Here is an 18,594-nt window from a genome sequence, read left to right on the forward strand (position 1 = left end):
TTTTTCAGCTTTTTTTGTTTTATTCCACTGCAAACCAAAGAAATACATATGTGGCTACCAAAAGATTTTTTTATTCAACAATTTTCTGGAAGAAATGGTGCATTATTTGAAAAAGTGCACGGGTGCCATTATTTTTGGCCACGACTGTAAATACGGGAGGGGTTGGTGCAGACTGGAAGTTTGGGACGATTACACCTCACCACCACGTAATTAAAAACACCTCACCACCACGCAATTAAAAACACCTCACCACCACGTAATTAAAAACACCTCATCACCACGTACTTAAAAACACCTCACCACCACTTAATTAAAAACACCTCACCACCACGTAATTAAAAACACCTCACGACCACGTAATTAAAAACACCTCACCACCACGTAATTAAAAACACCTCACCACCACGTAATTCAAAACACCTCACCACCACATGATTAAAAACATTTCACAACCATGGAAACAAAAGTTTGAGGGAGTAGTTCAGTGACAACACAGACACTGCCCAGATATGTAGATGACAACACTGCCACATGTAGATACTGTATGTAGACACTGCCAACCATAGGGGCACCAACGGCCTGAACACGAGAGGGTCTTTCTCCAATAGGGGGACAAATCCATGTCCTCTATTATAAATACCACTGGGGACGTAGTGAAGCAATTAGATTAATGACCAGGATTAGATAATTAAATTGATATATGTGGGAAAATGGCATATATATATATATATATATATATATATATATATATATATATATATATATATAAATAAATATATATATATATATATATATATATATTATATATATATATATATATATATATATATATATATATATATATATATATATATATATATATATATATATATATATATATATATATACATACATACTACCGGTCAAAAGTTTTAGAACACCTCAATTTTTCCAGTTTTTATTGAAATTTACGCAGTTTAATGTCTCGATGTACTCTGAAATTAGGCATAGAATAAATAAACAATTGGAGATAAAAAAAGAAATCATAGAATCATTTTGTTTAACAAAATTAAATTTAAATTTTTGACTCCGCAAAGTAGCCACCTTTTGCAGATATAACCGCCGAACACTCGTGGCATTCTTTCTTCAATTGAAATCAAATATTGTTCGGAAAGTTCTTCCCAACACTGTTGCAGAAGTTCCCACAAATGTGTTGCACTTGTTGGTTGCTTTGCTTTCACCCTTCTGTCCAGTTCCTCCCAAACCAGCTCGATGGGGTTTAAGTCTGGAGACTGTGCTGGCCATTCCATGATTTGAAGCCGACCGTCTTGTTCTTTTCCTCTAAGGTCGTTTTGACATAGCCTGGAGGTATGTTTAGGGTCATTATCTTGCTGTCGGATGAACCCCTGACCAACTAGGCATATACCAGAGGGTATTGCATGGCGCTGCAAAATGCTGTGGTAGCCCTTTTGGTTCAGGGTGCCAGTCACTCTGTGCAAGTCTCCGACTCTGGATCCAGCAAAAGAGCCCCAGACCATCACCCTTCTTCCTCCATATTTGACAGTTGGTGTGACACACTGAGGAACCATCCTTTCGCCTACTCGACGGCGTACAAAAACTCTGCGTGATGAACCAAAGATTTCAAATTTTGATTCATCGGTCTATAAGACCTTCTTCCAGTCTTCAGGAGCCCACTGGCGGTGCTTCATGGCCCAGGCAAGCCTCTTTTTCTTATTTTGCCATCTTAGCAATGGCTTTCTTACTGCCACTCGACCTGTCAAACATGCAGCTCAAAGTCTTCTCTTCACAGTTGAAACTGTGCCTTGCTTACTTCGACCAGTGTTAAGCTGTGCTTGAAGCTGTTGTCCTGTGAGCCGCCTATCACGCAAGCTGTTGACTCTCAGAAACTTGTCTTCTGATTCTGTTGTTGCTTTGGGTCTGCCAGACCTCTTACTGTCAGAGTTTCCTCCAGTTTCCAAAGGCCTTTTGATGGTGTAGGAAACTGCACTCACTGACTCCTTGGCTTTCTTTGCAATTTCTGTAAAGGAAATACCTACACTTTTAAGGGTTATAATGGTCTGTCTGTCTTCCTGCTTACCTTTGTACCATTTCACGTTATTCACTGGACTTGAATTGCTTAAATTTCAATAAAACTGGTAAAATTGAAGTGTTCTAAAACTTTTGACCGGTAGTGTATATATATACAGTCACGTGAAAAAGTAAGTACACCCCATGTAAAGTTTTGACTTTTTCAACATATTTCAACATACAGCTATTTTATCTTCATTTCAACAATATTGATAGATAAAGGTGATATAATATAACAAATATCATGAAACATTTACATTTTGTAGTCCATTGTATAATTTAAATAAACATAAATGCAAATTTCGCATGTGGAAAAAGTAAGTACACCCCTACATTTATCACTACTTCAAATACCTAAAATTAGAATCAGGAGCACCAGCTCAGGTGCAAATGATTAGAACATCGTTGTAGAGGACCTTGGAGGAACCTGTCTTATTTAAACCTCAGACATTTAGATTGGTTTGCTCTTTATTGTTGAAGTGTGTGGCATCACCATCCCTGATCAAAAGAGCTCTCTGAGGCCTTCAGAAAAAAGGTTATAGATGCCTACGAGTCTGGGAAGGGATTTAAAAAGATCTCCAAACAATTTGAAATCAATCGTTCGACTGTCCGGAAGATCATCTACAGGTGGAGAAGATTCCATACAACTGCCAACTTGTTCAGGCCAGGCCGCCCCAGCAAGTTCAGCCCGAGAGCAAACCGCAAGATGCTGAAAGAAGTCTCTAAGAACCCCAGAATGTCATCACGGGACCTACAGGTAGCTCTTGCCACTGTTGATGTCAAAGTACACGAGTTCACCATTAGAAAGAGGCTGCACAAATTTGAACTACATGGGTACATGGGAGGTGTGCCAGGAGGAAAGCTTTGCTGTCCAGAAAGAACATCAGGGCAAGACTAAAGTTTGCCAATGAACATCTAGGCAAAGACGAGCACTTCTGGAACAATGTGCTCTGGACAGATGAGTCAAAGATAGAGCTATTTGGCCACAGTACCAGAAGACATGTTTGGCGAAAACCAAAGACAGCATTTGACCACAAGAACCTGATTGTTACGGATTCGTCACTTCCATTGTGGTGGTTTGCATCCACTGTAAATATTTCTGATTCCATGTGTTATTATTGTTGTCATTTAAAGGGAATAGATATTTCTATTTTCAAAAGTTAAAAGTTAATGTCGAAAGAAACAGGAAACCGGATCGGGAACCGGACGACGAAGAGGAAGAAGAGAAAAGGGCGGAGCGAGTGAGGTCAGACAAGAAGCTAGTCGCTTCAAGGTCCGGGGCGAAGGTTGTCGAACGAAAGTCACTGGTGAACTTTCAGGTTTCCTGAGAAAGGAATTCCTGCAACCGAGTTGTTATCGCTGTGACTGATCAACCTGCGTGTCAGGTTTGGCGTTTGATTCCGAGGAATCATCGTCGTGTCGTTTCGACCCGAGAACGGGCCGTCGGCCATTTTGACTCACGCGCTTCTTGCGTCGAGCAAGGTTCCGTTGCTTCGTCAGCCGTTTCCACCGCTTTCAGACGTATCTGATGTGTGTGTGTGCACCGTGGCTTTTGGAAGATTAATTTGCGGCTCGCCGACTGTGAGCCGTGAAAGTTCATACCTGGAGGGCGCCTTTGGATTTCCCAGTCACCTTGAGTGTGTTTTGTTACGCAGCTTTGGGCCGCGTGACTCTTTGCGCTGCTTTGGCCGCGTACGCCTTTGTGCAGTTTTGGCGGCGTGAATGGGCCCGTCATCTAAACTGGATTCTGGTTTCGATTCGACATGGCTCTGACGATCGCTGAAGTGGGTCAACTTTGAGCTTGAAGATGGGAATATAGAGACATTGGGGAATGTTCTTTTTTCACTCACTTGGAACACAGTGAGTTATCTTATACTAGCTGATGGTACCATCATAAGATGTATTGATTGTACTTTTGACTGCTATTATTGTTGTACTGTTATTCTTGTGTGATCTTAATAGAATATTTGTTTGTGAGTAACAATTGGGGTGGCTTCTGCATTGATCTTTGACACACAGAATAACACATTTTTCTGCCGTGACTCCTCTCGGGGCTCGGAGGTACACCGTGACCAGGGGGTCGGGGAGGAGCACGTAACACTGATACCAACTCTAAAGCATGGTGGTGGAAATATTATGGTTTGGGGCAGCTTTGCTGCATCAGGGCCTGGGCAGCTCACCATCATAGAATCCACTATGAATTCTTCATTGTACCAGAGGGTGCTTGAGGATAATGTGAGGCCATCTGTCGGAAAGTTGAAGCTCAACCGAGGGTGGACCTTGCAACATGACAATGACCCTAAACATACCAGTAAATCCACCAAGGAATGGCTGTAAAGAAAGAAATAGAGGGTTCTGGAATGGCCAAGTCAAAGCCCGGATCTAAATCCCATCGAGATGTTGTGGGGGGATTTGAAACGAGCTGTGCATGCAAGAAACCCCTCAAACATCACACAGCTGAAAGAATTCTGCATGGAGGAGTGGGAAAAAAATTCTCCCAGTCGATGTCAGAAACTGGTAGACAGTTATAAGAAACGCCTACTTGAGGTTGTTTCTGCCAAAGGGGGCAATACCACCTAAAAGAGCCAAGGGTGTACTTACTTTTTCACGTGACTGTATATATATATATATATATATATATATATATATATATATATATATATATATATATATATATATATATATATATATATATGTTGGAACCCATCTGTGGATCGGTCCCATCGGCCGATGGGTCTGCGCCATCTGCGGATGTGTTTTTCACCTTGAAGGTGAACCCATCTGTGTTTCCTATGCATCAATGGTGGATGAGTATGTTTATTTGAACCTAAAAATAAGCAATTGATGTCATAAATGTTTATAAAGCAGTCCGTGACATGTGGTTTAATCTGTTAAACATTTAAAAATCATCTCTGTTAAATTCCTACCACATGTAATTCCAATGACTGTGTTCCTGATTGAAGAGCACCATTCTGTCAACACATTCCTTCAAGGTGAACAACACATCCGCAGATGGCGCAGACCCATCGGCCGATGGGACCGATCCACAGATGGGTTCCAACATATATATATTGTTGCGGATATGGGATTTGCATCCATCCATATCCGCTTGTAAATATTCCCCTATTTCCTCAATACTTCCCAACTATCCCCAATCCCCCATTCCCTAGTCCCATTTTCTGTAAACAACACTATGTAGACCCGACCTCCCCCTATTTCCCCCATTAAATGTCGTGCCCAGGTTCACCGCATCTCATGTAAGACAACTATAGGACATCTTGCTAGTTATTCTTAGTCTATGTCAGTTAAGGACTCGTTTCCATTAATTCTGACCCTTCGTGGCACCAGAATGTGATTGTATGGCACCGTTAGGAAGTTTAGGACCTCCCAATACCTCCCCGCAGCTCTTCCTCACAGTTCAACAACAACAACAACAACAACAACGAGCGCAGGAAGTGCGCGTCCTCACTCCGGCTTGGTTGGTAGGGGTTGTTGGGAGGGCACCAGGCCTTCCCAACGAGCCGCCATCAAACATGTGCTCGACGGGGTTACCAAATAGGGGCTCCCTGTCAGCTCCTCGTCAAGGGCAGAGCCCGGTAACCCCCGCACCCAATGGAAGCGGCGGACCGGCCCCAGTGGGGCGGAACCAACCAGCCGAGGGCGTGTCACTCCCCGCTGAGCATGCCCGGTGAGAGGGAGGGGGGTGACGTCAGATGCGCGCTGAGCTTGAAGCAAGAAAGACGTCCCCTCCGAGCGCTGTGAGGCCTCCCCGCATCTTCTGGACCGTGCTTTATCCTGTCCCCGAGCCAAGGTGCACCTTGTGCTATCGACTACCTGTCCCTTCCTGCCATCAATCCCTGTGTAAGTCAGCCTTGTTCCGTTTGTCTGTGGTCTGTCTGGGATAAGATAAGACGGTAATTAAGTGCCCATCTCTTCTGTGTCTTTACCTCACTGCCTTGTAATCTACCCCTTTTCTCCACCACTGTAATTATACCCTCCTCCGGAGGTCTTGAGAACTGTACCCCTTCCGTCGTTTCCTCTTTCCCAGTCGTCGTGTCCTTTCTATCATTGATTTGGCATAGCGCGATTTGGCCAACGTCTGGGTGAATCGGGTATTAGTCGGGAAATAACTGTTCGGTCGCGGTAATACCAACCGCTCGGTAAATAACATCTTTAACCGCGTCCGCAACAATTGGCGTCAGGAGTTGGGATTCGAACCTGGGACTAAATTTATTTTGCCCAAATTGTGGACACCAATTGTGTTAGTACCGCAACAATTGGTGTCTGGGCGTGAGATACGGACCCGAAGCACGCTTAACGCGCTCAAAATTACAAGTCACCGAAATTTGATTTTGTTTTACAAAAAAAAAACCCGAATTTTGAAAGTCGCGCTATGGGAGATCAAGACGGCTGGGTTCCGGTAGAGGAGAGTGAGGCAGGGTCGATCCAGGACCAAATTGAGGGACATGAGGAGAGCGAAGCAGTGAGGGCGGCAGGTTCGCAAAATGGCGTCCTCGCGCACGAGGTTACGGGCGCGCAAAATGGCGCCTCGCAGATGGCTACGGCGACCGCGCCCGCGACCGTAGCAGCGCCGCTGGTGGATTTGAACCTTTTTTTAATACAAATGAAGGCCCTTATGGCCCAGAATAGCGAACGGTTAGAACAAAGGATGGGGTCCAATAGCGAGAAATTAAGGGAGGACATGGGGGCCAATAGCCAACGGTTAGAACAACGGATGGGGTCCAATAGCGAGAAATTGAGGGAGGACATGGGGTCCAATAGCGAGAAATTGAGGAAGGACATGGGGGCCCAGATCGGAGGGTTAGGGAGTAGAATAGAGGGATTAGGAAACAAAATTGAGGGACTAGACAACAAATTTGAGGGTTTAGACAATAGATTAGGGGAAATACAGGAGGGGTTAACGGGGGTAGAAAACAGAATGGCCGCTCAAGAGAATCAAATCGAAGGGATGAAAAAGGGGTTAGAGGGGTTAGAAAACAGTATGGAAGGCAAATTGAGGGACATGAGGGACCAAGCGGAAAGGGAAGTTAAACAAATGGGGCAGCAGATAGAGGGGGTCAGAATGGGGGTAGAAACTAAATTGGATGCTCACAGGGAGGAAATGGAGCAGATGAGGGTGGCATCTGGGCAGGAGATGCAAGTGATGGGAGAGGAGATCAGAAGAGGTGTGAGTGAGGAGGTCGGAAGAGTGCGCGAGGAGGTGAGGCACTGTAAGGAGCGCATGGAGAAGGAGGTGAGAAAGGGGACTGTAAAATTGCAAGGTGGTATAGAGGAGTTGACGCTGGGAGTAGAACAGCTGACAGTGGGACAAAAAGAACTAACGGAGCAGGTTCAAAGGAACACTGCGGTACTAGGAGGGTTAAAAGCGACACAAAACGACATAAAAAATGACTTGATAGCGACACAGAGGCAATGTCAGATGGTACGTGAGGGACTGACAACGAGGTTGGACGAGGTGACAGAGGTAATGGAGACGAAGGACCGGCAGGTGAGGACGCACATAGAAATGGTCAAGGTAGCCTTAGAGGACGAACTTGAGGAGACGCACCGGGAAATAAAAGAGGTGAAGCAGAAATTAGAAGAAGTGGAAGAAGGGGGGAGCGAAATTAAGAAGCGATGGAGAGGGGATAAGAAAGAGATAAAAGAGGAAGTAAAAGAATTGGTCCAAAGTCTGTGTTCGGATCGTGATGATGTGCTCATTAGCCGGATGAGGGTTTCGCAGGTGATGGATGAGAAGCGAAGAGAAAGAGGACCCGGTGTAAGTGGTGACCAATATGGTCGTGCGTATGATGCGCCAGGTGATTTAATAAGCTTGGGGGTCGAGATGGACCCGGGTGTTCGTGAGAGGCCGTTGGTGAAGTGTGCGACAGGTCTGGTGTGCGAGAAAGTCCGACTCTGGGGTGTGTGAGGAAAAAGTGCGCGCCAAGGAGTGAGTGTGCTGTCGAGAGTGAGTCGGTCGTAGCGCATGTGCGAGGGAGCACATGGAAGCGCGGTGTGATGAGTGTTACGGAGGAAGTAACGAGAGAGGGTGCGCAAGAGGATGCGCGAGAAAGGTGTGTAACGGACGGGTGCATGAGGAAAGAGTGCGCTGTCAAAAGTAAGGAAGAATGCACACCTGTGGTGAGTGTTACAGAGGGTGTAACGGGAGAGTGTGCGCGAGAAAGGTGTGTAACGGACAGGTGCATGGGGAAAGAGTGCGCTGTCAAAAGTAAGGAAGAATGCACGCCTGTGGTGAGTGTTACAGAGGGTGTAACGGGAGAGTGTGCACAAGAGTGTGCGCGAGAAAGGTGTGTAATGGACAGGTGCATGAGGAAAGAGTGCGCTGTCGAGAGTAAGGGTGAGTGCGCTGTCCAGAGTGGAGGTGAGAGTAGTAAGAGTGACACGGAGCGTGAGTTGGTTGTGGCAGGTGAGAGAGGATGTACACCTGGAATGGAAGGAAGCACACCTGGAATGGTAGAGCGTGTGTGGGAATGCACGCTGGAATTGGTCGTGAGGCACGTGGTTGGGTGTGCGAGTGAGAGCACACCTGTGATTGTCACAGAGGAGGTGACCGAGGAGGGGGCGCGAAGAGGTGTGTTGGTGAGGTGTGCGAGCGACGAATGTGTGCCAAGGTGTTCGGTGGTCAGGTGTGTGACCAAGTCTGTGAGCGGAATGAGTGTACCGAGGTGTGTAAGGAAAGGTACGAGGAGCATGGGAACAGCTGGAGGTATGAGCAAGAAAGGGGTAGTGTATGCGTGTAAGTATGCAGGTGAGGCATCGACGGTAACCGGGTTAGCGGTTAGAGCGACTTATAGCCGAATCGGGCCCTCGGTGCGTGCCGGGCTTCGCGTGCCGCGAGGACCAGCGGGGATCCGAACCACGGCGGTTTCGAAAGAACCGCCGTACGCGATCCACGCCGGGCCGCGCTTTGAACGGCCGCGTCCGTGCTCCATTAAGCGGAGCGGGCAGCCTGATAGGAAGGGTCGTCATGGCGACCCCTTTTTGTTGAGGCATTCCGGCAGGTCGAGATCGGGCCATGGGATGGCTCCGTGCCGAGATGGTGCGTGGGATCTCGGCCCGGGTAAACCTCCTTCCCTGCACCGAATGCGGGATGTATCCAGCCGCTGGCACCAAACAACCCGCATTCATTGCTTGGCTGTACGAAGCCGAGCTTTAGAAGTGAATTGGCGCACCGAGAGGCATTAGTAAGTAGACTGTAATGACGAGGATAGTGTTTTGGCCCCGAAATTAGAAAAACAAAATTTGATGATTGGCAAAGGATTGGCAGTAATGATTGGCAGATGATGGGTAGTGATTGGCAAATTTTTGATTTGTTGAAATTTGATGTGCAAAATTGGTAGTGGGAGATGCCCGATGTGGTGGGATGGCAACTCTGTCATCCCTCACAAAGGGGGGGCAAATGCGCTATAGTTTATGGGGTGGCTATGACAACCGAGCCAGGGAGGGCTTGGATAATGATAGGGACTAGAGGTGACTATGGGTGACAAGATTTAAGTAAGAGACTTGGTACCTGTAGTGGGGACGTAGTAGCTTAGTGTTTGATAATGACGTGGGAGCGCTGAGTGTAAGGGAAGACGGAGGAGCGCGAGTTTTAGAAGGGAGTAGACAGAGCAGATGATGCAGTATGAATGGAAGTGCTGGTGAGCAGCTTCAAATGAGGCATCGGTGAGGCAATGCTCCGAGGTGTGTGTGAGTGTACAAGTGATGAATGAGAGAGCATTGCGGATGAGTGTCATGGTGAGTAGTGAGTGTTGTGGATCAGCGCGAATGCGCTTGGGGGAGAGAAGGGTGCAGGCGGCACCAAGTATGAGAGCACAGGTGTGCAAGTACAGGTGTGTGGAATATATGGAGCAGAGAATGAGTGGTGTGGAGAGAGTTGGAGTAAGTGGTACAGAGTGGTGTGCGTGGTGCGAAGGTGTGGATGGGGGAAGAGTGGACCCCCATCACGGATACCCGGGGCGGGTAGTGTAAGTGTTAGGTAGAGGGTATAGGTAAATTGTGGTTGGATATTGGCATCTGTGGTGCGGGTGGAAGAATGATGATTGTATGGGTGCATTAGTGTTGTGGAAATGGCTGGGCGTGTAGCCTGTTAGTGTGTGTAGTTGGTTTGGGCACTCCACCACTGTGAGGATGTCGGCCAGGTGAGGCCGCAGGTGGGCTCTGGGAGCCGGTAGTAGTTGTTGTGGATGGGGCCCGAGGATCCGGAGGACGGACCCGGGTAGCCCAGTGCCAGAGGGCACCAAGGGGTGACAGAGCCAGGAGGGGCCTTCCCCAGTTAGATAGGTTAGGTAAGGAGCAGGTAAGCTCAGGAGGCAACTGCAGTGGTGGAGGTGTGCAGGTGGGTAGACCTGCTGGGAGAGCTACACGTCACAGCCCAGAAATTGTGCAAGGGCACCGGGAGATGAATCGGGGGAGTGAGACCCCAAATTGAGAAGCACCACAGTTTGGTCAATGGGAATTGGTTTTTAGAACCCATAGTGTAAGTTGGCCAATGGATTGGCAGGGAAAGACCCCGGGTAATGTAAAGTTGTTAAAGTCATTTAGGAAATAGTTAGGATTGATGAACCTGTCGCACCATACGCAGCCACTTACCTGAGGTGATGCTGATGACTCCACACCTGGGTTTTCTTTGTTTTGTGTTGCAGGAAAGGAGAATTGCTGTTTGGATTTGTGAGACGCATCATGACGTGGATGAGACATTGGGGTGATTCCATCTCTCCCTCCTTAGGAGGGACTGATGATGAATTGGTGATGGCAGATTTTGATGTTGAGTTGGAGATGGCAGATTTTGATGAGAGTTGGAAATGGCAAATTTGATTGGTTAGGAGGGAGAGAAGACGAATTTGGTTTATGGGAGGAACGGGGAAGACAGTAGGGACGTTGTTGATGTGTAAAGTAGATGTTTATGGGTAGTGTTGTGTTTTGTGGATACAGTAAGGGGTAAGGGAGGGGCAATGTAGGTTACCTGGTGGTGGGGGGGGGGGGCGTACGGTAGGAACGTACCTGTCTCACCTGGTTCCCATGTGCCCCCAGTGTGCATTACCTTGTATTGCATGCACTTTTGCACCCTTACCACCTTACTCACTTGTCTTCTTTTGTCTCCCACCTCCGAGGATCTGGCTTTGCGGCAGAGAGAGAGGAGAGAGAGGTGCTGGCTCCGCAGTTGTGGGCCTGTACTTCCGCTGCTTGCTGCCTGGATCGATACACCATATGGACCGCAATTTTTGTGGCCGCCCACAATGGACCGCAGTTCTTTTGCGGTCAAGCACCACCCGTGGATGGACCTCTTGGTCAACGTGGCACCTATGCCATACAGGTGAACCACTTTTAGTTGGCCCCCCTGACGGCCACAATTCAGAAATGGACGCGGTTGGCGCCTTTCTTTATTTCTAAAGAAGCCAGAAGGCCAAGTGCACTCCATGAAGGCAAGACCAGCGGCAGAACATCGGCCGGCTGCGACACCACCGGTGACCATGGACACTTAATTGTGCATTTTTATGAACACTTTATTGGTGCACCGGATGGTGCTGACTGTGCGTAATGGGGTGGTGCTTTTGGTGCTTGGACGGGGTGCTCTGCACATTATTAAAGGCCGTAGGGCCACATGGCACTCGTGGGTTGGTGTATCGATGCTGGCATGCGTGCTCTCCCTGTGCATAACATCTGCATGTGTTCCTCAAAGAACAGGTCCTGGATCGTAGTGTAAATATCAGTGTTGTATAAATAATGCTCCCTACCGGCTGTATGTTTAGTTTGAGGATGCTTTCCGCGATTCGGTTATCCTGTGGGTGTGTTTCTGTTAGGAGAAGGGTGCAACGTCGCAGGGGGACATATCTACTCATTTGTGAACATCTGTAAAACTGTCGCACTCAGGGTTGAGTTAATAGTAGAGGGAACTACATCTGAGTGCCACACTAAAGTAGGTAAAAATTTATCGGGTCGGGCCGCCCCGAGGTAGAGAAGGGTGCAGTGTTGCGGATATGGGATTTGCATCCATCCATATCCGCTTGTAAATATTCCCCTATTTCCTCAATACTTCCCAACTATCCCCAATCCCCCATTCCCTAGTCCCATTTTCTGTAAACAACACTCTGTAGACCCAACCTCCCCCTATTTCCCCCATTAAATGTCATGCCCAGGTTCACCGCATCTCATGTAAGACAACTATAGGACATCTTGCTAGTTATTCTTAGTCTATGTCAGTTAAGGACTCGTTTCCATTAATTCTGACCCTTCGTTGCACCAGAATGTGATTGTATGGCACCGTTAGGAAGTTTAGGACCTCCCAATACCTCCCCGCAGCTCTTCCTCACAGTTCAACAACAACAACAACAACAACAACAACGAGTGCAGGAAGTGCGTGTCCTCACTCCGGCTTGGTTGGTAGGGGGTGTTGGGAGGGCACCAGGCCTTCCCAACGAGCCGCCATCAAACATGTGCTCGACGGGGTTACCAAATAGGGGCTCCCTGTCAGCTCCTCGTCAAGGGCGGAGCCCAGTAACCCCCACACCCAATGGAAGCGGCGGACCGGCCCCAGTGGGGCGGAACCAACCAGCCGAGGGCGTGTCACTCACCGCTGAGCATGCACGGTGAGAGGGGGGGTGACGTCAGATGCGCGCTGAGCTTGAAGCAAGAAAGACGTCCCCTCCGAGCGCTGTGAGGCCTCCCCGCATCTTCTGGACCGTGCTTTATCCTGTCCCCGAGCCAAGGTGCACCTTGTGCTATCGACTACCTGTCCCTTCCTGCCATCAATCCCTGTGTAAGTCAGCCTTGTTCCGTTTGTCTGTGGTCTGTCTGGGATAAGATGAGACGGTAATTAAGTGCCCATCTCTTCTGTGTCTTTACCTCACTGCCTTGTAATCTACCCCTTTTCTCCACCACTGTAATTATACCCTCCTCCGGAGGTCTTGAGAACTGTACCCCTTGCGTCGTTTCCTCTTTCCCAGTCGTCGTGTCCTTTCTATCATTGATTTGGCATAGCGCGATTTGGCCAACGTCTGGTTGAATCGGGTATTAGTCGGGGAATAACTGTTCGGTCGCGGTAATACCAACTGCTCGGTAAATAACATCTTTAACCGCGTCCGCAACAATATACTGTATATATACACAAAGAATTAAGTTAAGCACCCCCCCCGTTTTTTTACAACCTCGCACATTACAAGTTTGTTGTCGTCAAAACAGTGTAATATACCCATGATATTGCTATATTTTCTGGAGAAGTGATATTATGGTCACATAACAACATAACAATCATGCCGTTTTCAATATTTTATTCTGAATAATTTAAGGTGAAAATTTTTGGGAATTTTAGGCATATTTTCACCTCAATTTAAGTATGGAGCTATAGGTCCATCACGGACAGTGTGGATGACGTTTATGTTTTCTAACGTACAGTCATTGTTCTGAGAAGACCTCTAGCGATCTTTGCGTCAATAACGTGTGTAGGACCCACGTGATTGGATCACTGACTCAACCCTACGTCTCATAGACCCTGTAAGCCGTCGTATGCGTTGCTGTGGCAGGTTGTTCCATTCCCGATGTAATGCACGTTCCAATTCATCCAGATTGGCTATTGGAGGGACCATCTTCGCAATTTGTCGTCCCAACATGTCCCAAACGTGCTCGAGGGGGTTCAACCTGCCACAGCAACGCATACGACGGCTTACAGGGTCTATGAGACGTAGGGTTGAGTCAGTGATCCGATCACGTGGGTCCTACACACGTTATTGACGCAAAGATCGCTAGAGGTCTTCTCAGAACAATGACTGTACGTTAGAAAACATAAACGTCATCCACACTGTCCGTGATGGACCTATAGCTCCATACTTAAATTGAGGTGAAAATATGCCTAAAATTCCCAAAAATTTTCACCTTAAATTATTCAGAATAAAATATTGAAAACGGCATGATTGTTATGTTTTTATGTGACCATAATATCACTTCTCCAGAAAATATAGCAATATCATGGGTATATTACACTGTTTTGACGACAACAAACTTGTAATGTGCGAGGTTGTAAAAAAACGGGGGGGGTGCTTAACTTAATTCTTTGTGTATATATATATATATATATATATATATATATATATATATATATATATATATATATATATATATATATATATATACGTATATATATATATATATATGTGTGTGTGTGTGTGTGTGTGTGTGTGTGTGTCTGTGTGTATGTATATATATGTACGTATGTATATATTCACAATGATGCACAACGAGCTCATGTTCAACTAGAAGAACTTCACTGCTCGCTTTTCGCTATGTCGATGCAGCCATCGATCCCGACCTGTCTTTTCACGCTTGGACGTCAATGTGATGTATTTGCATTTAAATTGCCCCAATAAGCTTCAATCACGACTTTTGTTGTTTTTAAAATAGTTTGTTCGAGCACCGTGTGTGACAGGACCGGGAGTGAGAATGGAGTGAGGTTTGAAAAAGAGACATTATAATGATTTATCATCGTTAGAGTCACGTGATGACATCGCAAGCGATGCGCATTTACGTAAATGATTTGACGCGAGCTCGTCATAATCCATTTCATCTCTTCGGGCAGCATCGCTAACGTTGTGGTCACGTTATCCTCCAACCCCGCCCACTACCCCCACCCTCGGACCCCTCCCGTAGCATTGCTCCGACGCTCATCACAGGGTACCCTTGCTTCGGGTCAACAACTCTGCTGGCGTCACAAGCGTGCCGACCCCCTACTGATGGATGAGCCGTCTAGGGCCCCACCAAGCAGAACCCGGTGGAGGTTGCGGTTAGACTTTGGGTTATAGGGGTCGACGTCGGGGTAAGGCACTAGGCTTACTATGTGAGCTGTGGTGGTTCATGATGTGTGGAGTTATATGCATATGCAATACGTGTGGGCGTGCATCAGCTATCTGATTTCGCGCACCGTTTAAAACACTAAAGCTCTGCGATGAACTTTAGATGGCGTGTAAATGCACAAGAAACGAAGAAGACACGAAGATATTGCGGGATAAGTGAAACTTTTCCTATTTAATGGAGCGTTTCTCCCCAGAATGCTCTTAATTCCCTGTGTGCCGCTGAATGCCCATGCTGCCAGATGTGAGCACCATAGACACAGCATTTAAATTTAATGGCATTTTCTCCTGGAAAGCTCCCGCGGAGGACCGCAGTACAATGCGAGGATTAAGCGCCACAAGAAAACAGGAAGGAATGATAAAAAAAACACATTATTGTGGTGTTTACAAATATTCAAAGACCGACAGAAAGTCCTGCAGATATTGAGTAGGCCTCGCTCAGGAAGGAGAATAATTAAGAAAAAAAGAATAGAGAGAGAGAGATGGTGGCTTTAAGATGGGATTAGGAGCAGGTGCGGCGGGGGCACTCAAAGCGAGGCTCATCGTATATGTAAATCCGTGACTCATTCTGGAAGTTTTTTTTTCCACCCTCCTTTCCTCCTGTGATGCTTTCTCTGACCCCTCACCCAAAAATGAGTAATGTTATACTCTTTTTAAAATTCCAATCAGTTTCCATTCTGCAAATTTTTTATCGGTGGCATCCGATGGCATATCGGTGGCTCATTCAACGATATAGCGTTGCCCTTCCGCTCCCTTCAAATTTTACAAACATAAAGTTGAACTTCCTGCTTCTTCCTTTTTGAAAATGCCTTTTTGTAGCTTCAAATTGATGATTTAAAACAGCACTTCTGCCATTTTTGGATGGATTCAAACGAATGGAAAGTCGTTCTAAATTGACATGTCCTGTCATGGTGAAAGGAAATCAAAGATGTCTGCCACCCTCTTGAAGATGGAAATGCCGTAGATAAGTGAAAGAGAGAAATGGAGGCACACTATCCACGCCCGAGTTGTTAGGGTTATGGTTAGGGTTAGGGTTAGAGAGTAGAGACGCGCACACCATCAAGAGAGTGGAGACTTACAAATATATAACAATTGTGAGTGAAAAAAAAGAAAAGATCTTGAGAAGATTGATTTATTGATTGTGTGCCCTGTCTGAAGGCAGGTTCTTGCCTACTTGAAAAGGGTTATACTGGGTGGTTTGCCATTGCCTTCCCAGCAGTCTGGCAGGGCAGGGATTTGTAATTTGGTTGGGATACCGGTGATAACATCCGCTTTAATGTCCATTAGAGGAATGGCTAATTGATGAATTAAAAAATCACAAAAACAAATAAAACATATCGATGACAGTTTGTATCTTGGTCAGGATTTGAACTCAGGCTAGACGGCTAAGAGATAAGTATTTGCACCTCTTGGCAATCCTGGCAATCCTGGCAATCCCTTCAGAAGATATGGTTATGGAAGATATATAGAGCAGGGAATAAGAAAAATTAGAAAGAACAAAGAAGGAACTGGAGCAGAAGATGGATGGAGGTTCTTTTTTCACCTTCGTCTGTTTGTCTGTCTACCTTTGAGCAGGAAATCTCAAATAATTATGGACGGATTTGGACGAAATTTGGTGGACAGGTTGAGTGTGTGGCAAGGACGAATTGATTCGATTTTGGTCTGGATCTGGATCCGGATACGAGGATTTTTAAATTTCTTAAGTGATTGTTCACAATATTGATAGGGCCAAAACGATATACAGTATAGCATCATATATCTAAAAGTTATGGACGGAATCGGACAAACTTGGTGTGTGAGTTGAGTGTGTGAAAAGGACAAATTTGGTTAGATTTTGGTGAGGATCCGGATCCAGACACTGCAATTTTAAAGTGATTATTCACAATTGAGAGATCGGGCAAAAATCGATATATTGCACGATATTTTAAAACGTTGTCGATAGATTATGACAAAACGTGGTGGATGAGTTAGGTGTGTGAAAAAGGCCATAATGATTCGATTTTGGTGAAGATCCAGATCAGGATCCGGCCTATCAATGGAATACAAAACGTAACACTTGAGCATGAACTGCATAGTCAGAATGGGGACGCCAAATAGAACAATTCAAACAGGTGAACTTCCCTGAGATGTAACAAAGGTGCCAGCTGGACCTGAATTCACGATGTAACAAGCGGATGATCACTGCAGCTGCAACTTGTAAAATTGACATTTCAATCGAAACTCTGACCTCAAACCAGCTGTTCCATTTCTCTACAATTAAAGGAAGTGAATTGTAATTACCTTCATGGATTATGTATATGGTAAGTATATTTATAACAAATTACTCAACGGTGATTTACTCGTGGTTAGTATGTATTTACCATCTTATTGTGGAGATTGACACATCATTCCGGTTTTATATATAGCCCTCTTTAATGCGCCCCTCAAGCCACACATTTGCCCGGATGCTCCAAGATTTGGGGTCCACTCACCATTGGCTCCGACCGACCGTTCAGACCAACTTGTCTGGTATAGTGAAGTTGAATCCTGGAAGTTCTATATTTTATTTAAAATCATACAACACGATCCGAGGACTGTTTCCCATATTCGTTCCAATGGGTGGTTAGACGAGTTCAGTGAAATATGTGGAGGGGTCCAGTCAATGCAGAATTGTGGGCATGTTGACATACATCGACTCGTTACCCTTCGGAACTGAAGTCGGGAGGTTGTGATAAGTTATGAAGAACAAGTAAGGCAAAGGAAGAGTAGAACGACACTCGATGGAGCTCATACCTCCGCCAGGCTGAACAGTTTAGGTTTCCAATCCACTGATAGGTCTCGGATCTGGATCTGGACCTGAACCAAAATCCAATCGGCTTGTTCTTCTCATCCAACCAACTCATTTACCAAGTTTTGTTATGACTCCACAACGTTTTGAGATTTCGTGCTATATATATATATCGTTCTTGGCCCTATCTCTTAATATATTATGAAGAATCACTTTAAAAATCCTCGCAACCAGATCCGAATTGGGATCTTCACAAAAATCGAATCAATTCGTCCTTTTCACACACCCAACCTGTCCACGTTTTGTCCACAACTTTTTGAGATATTGCGCTATATTTCGGTTTTAGCCCTATCGCTCAATGGTGAAGAATCACTTTGAAATTTTAAAATAAAACGTGTATTTGAATTCCTATTAGGATCTTTACCAAAATCGAATCAATTCGTCCTTGTCACACACCCCAACTGCCCACCAAGTTCAGGCCTAATCCCTCAATAACTTCTATAAGCACCTGGGTGGGTTGAAGGTGTGGGCAGAAGGTGGAGCAGTGAAACAAACATATGAAAGAATTGAAGGGCAAATCGAAGCTTCCGGCTATGCTCGTGGTGAGTCATGGGGTTTGAGTACTGACATTGAATTTTGACATCGTTCGTATTGCCTTCCCTGCACCCCCAACTCTCCCTCCTTTTCCCCACGACCAAGCCCCCCCAACCAATCGCTCTTTTTCCTATTATTTTCCTATTCTTCAATCCTATGTAGAACAACGCAGCCAATGAATCATCTATGGTAAAGTATAATTAAAGGAGAAAATGATATGTATGCTTCCGTTGTTGCTGATGTATGCTCATCACAAGCTGCTCTTCAGTCTTCACTGCTGAAACAATTTACAAATCTTTTTGA

This window comes from Myxine glutinosa, chromosome 4, assembly GCF_964187855.1.
Source record: "Myxine glutinosa chromosome 4, kmMyxGlut1.1, whole genome shotgun sequence".
Classification (NCBI taxonomy): domain Eukaryota; kingdom Metazoa; phylum Chordata; class Myxini; order Myxiniformes; family Myxinidae; genus Myxine; species Myxine glutinosa.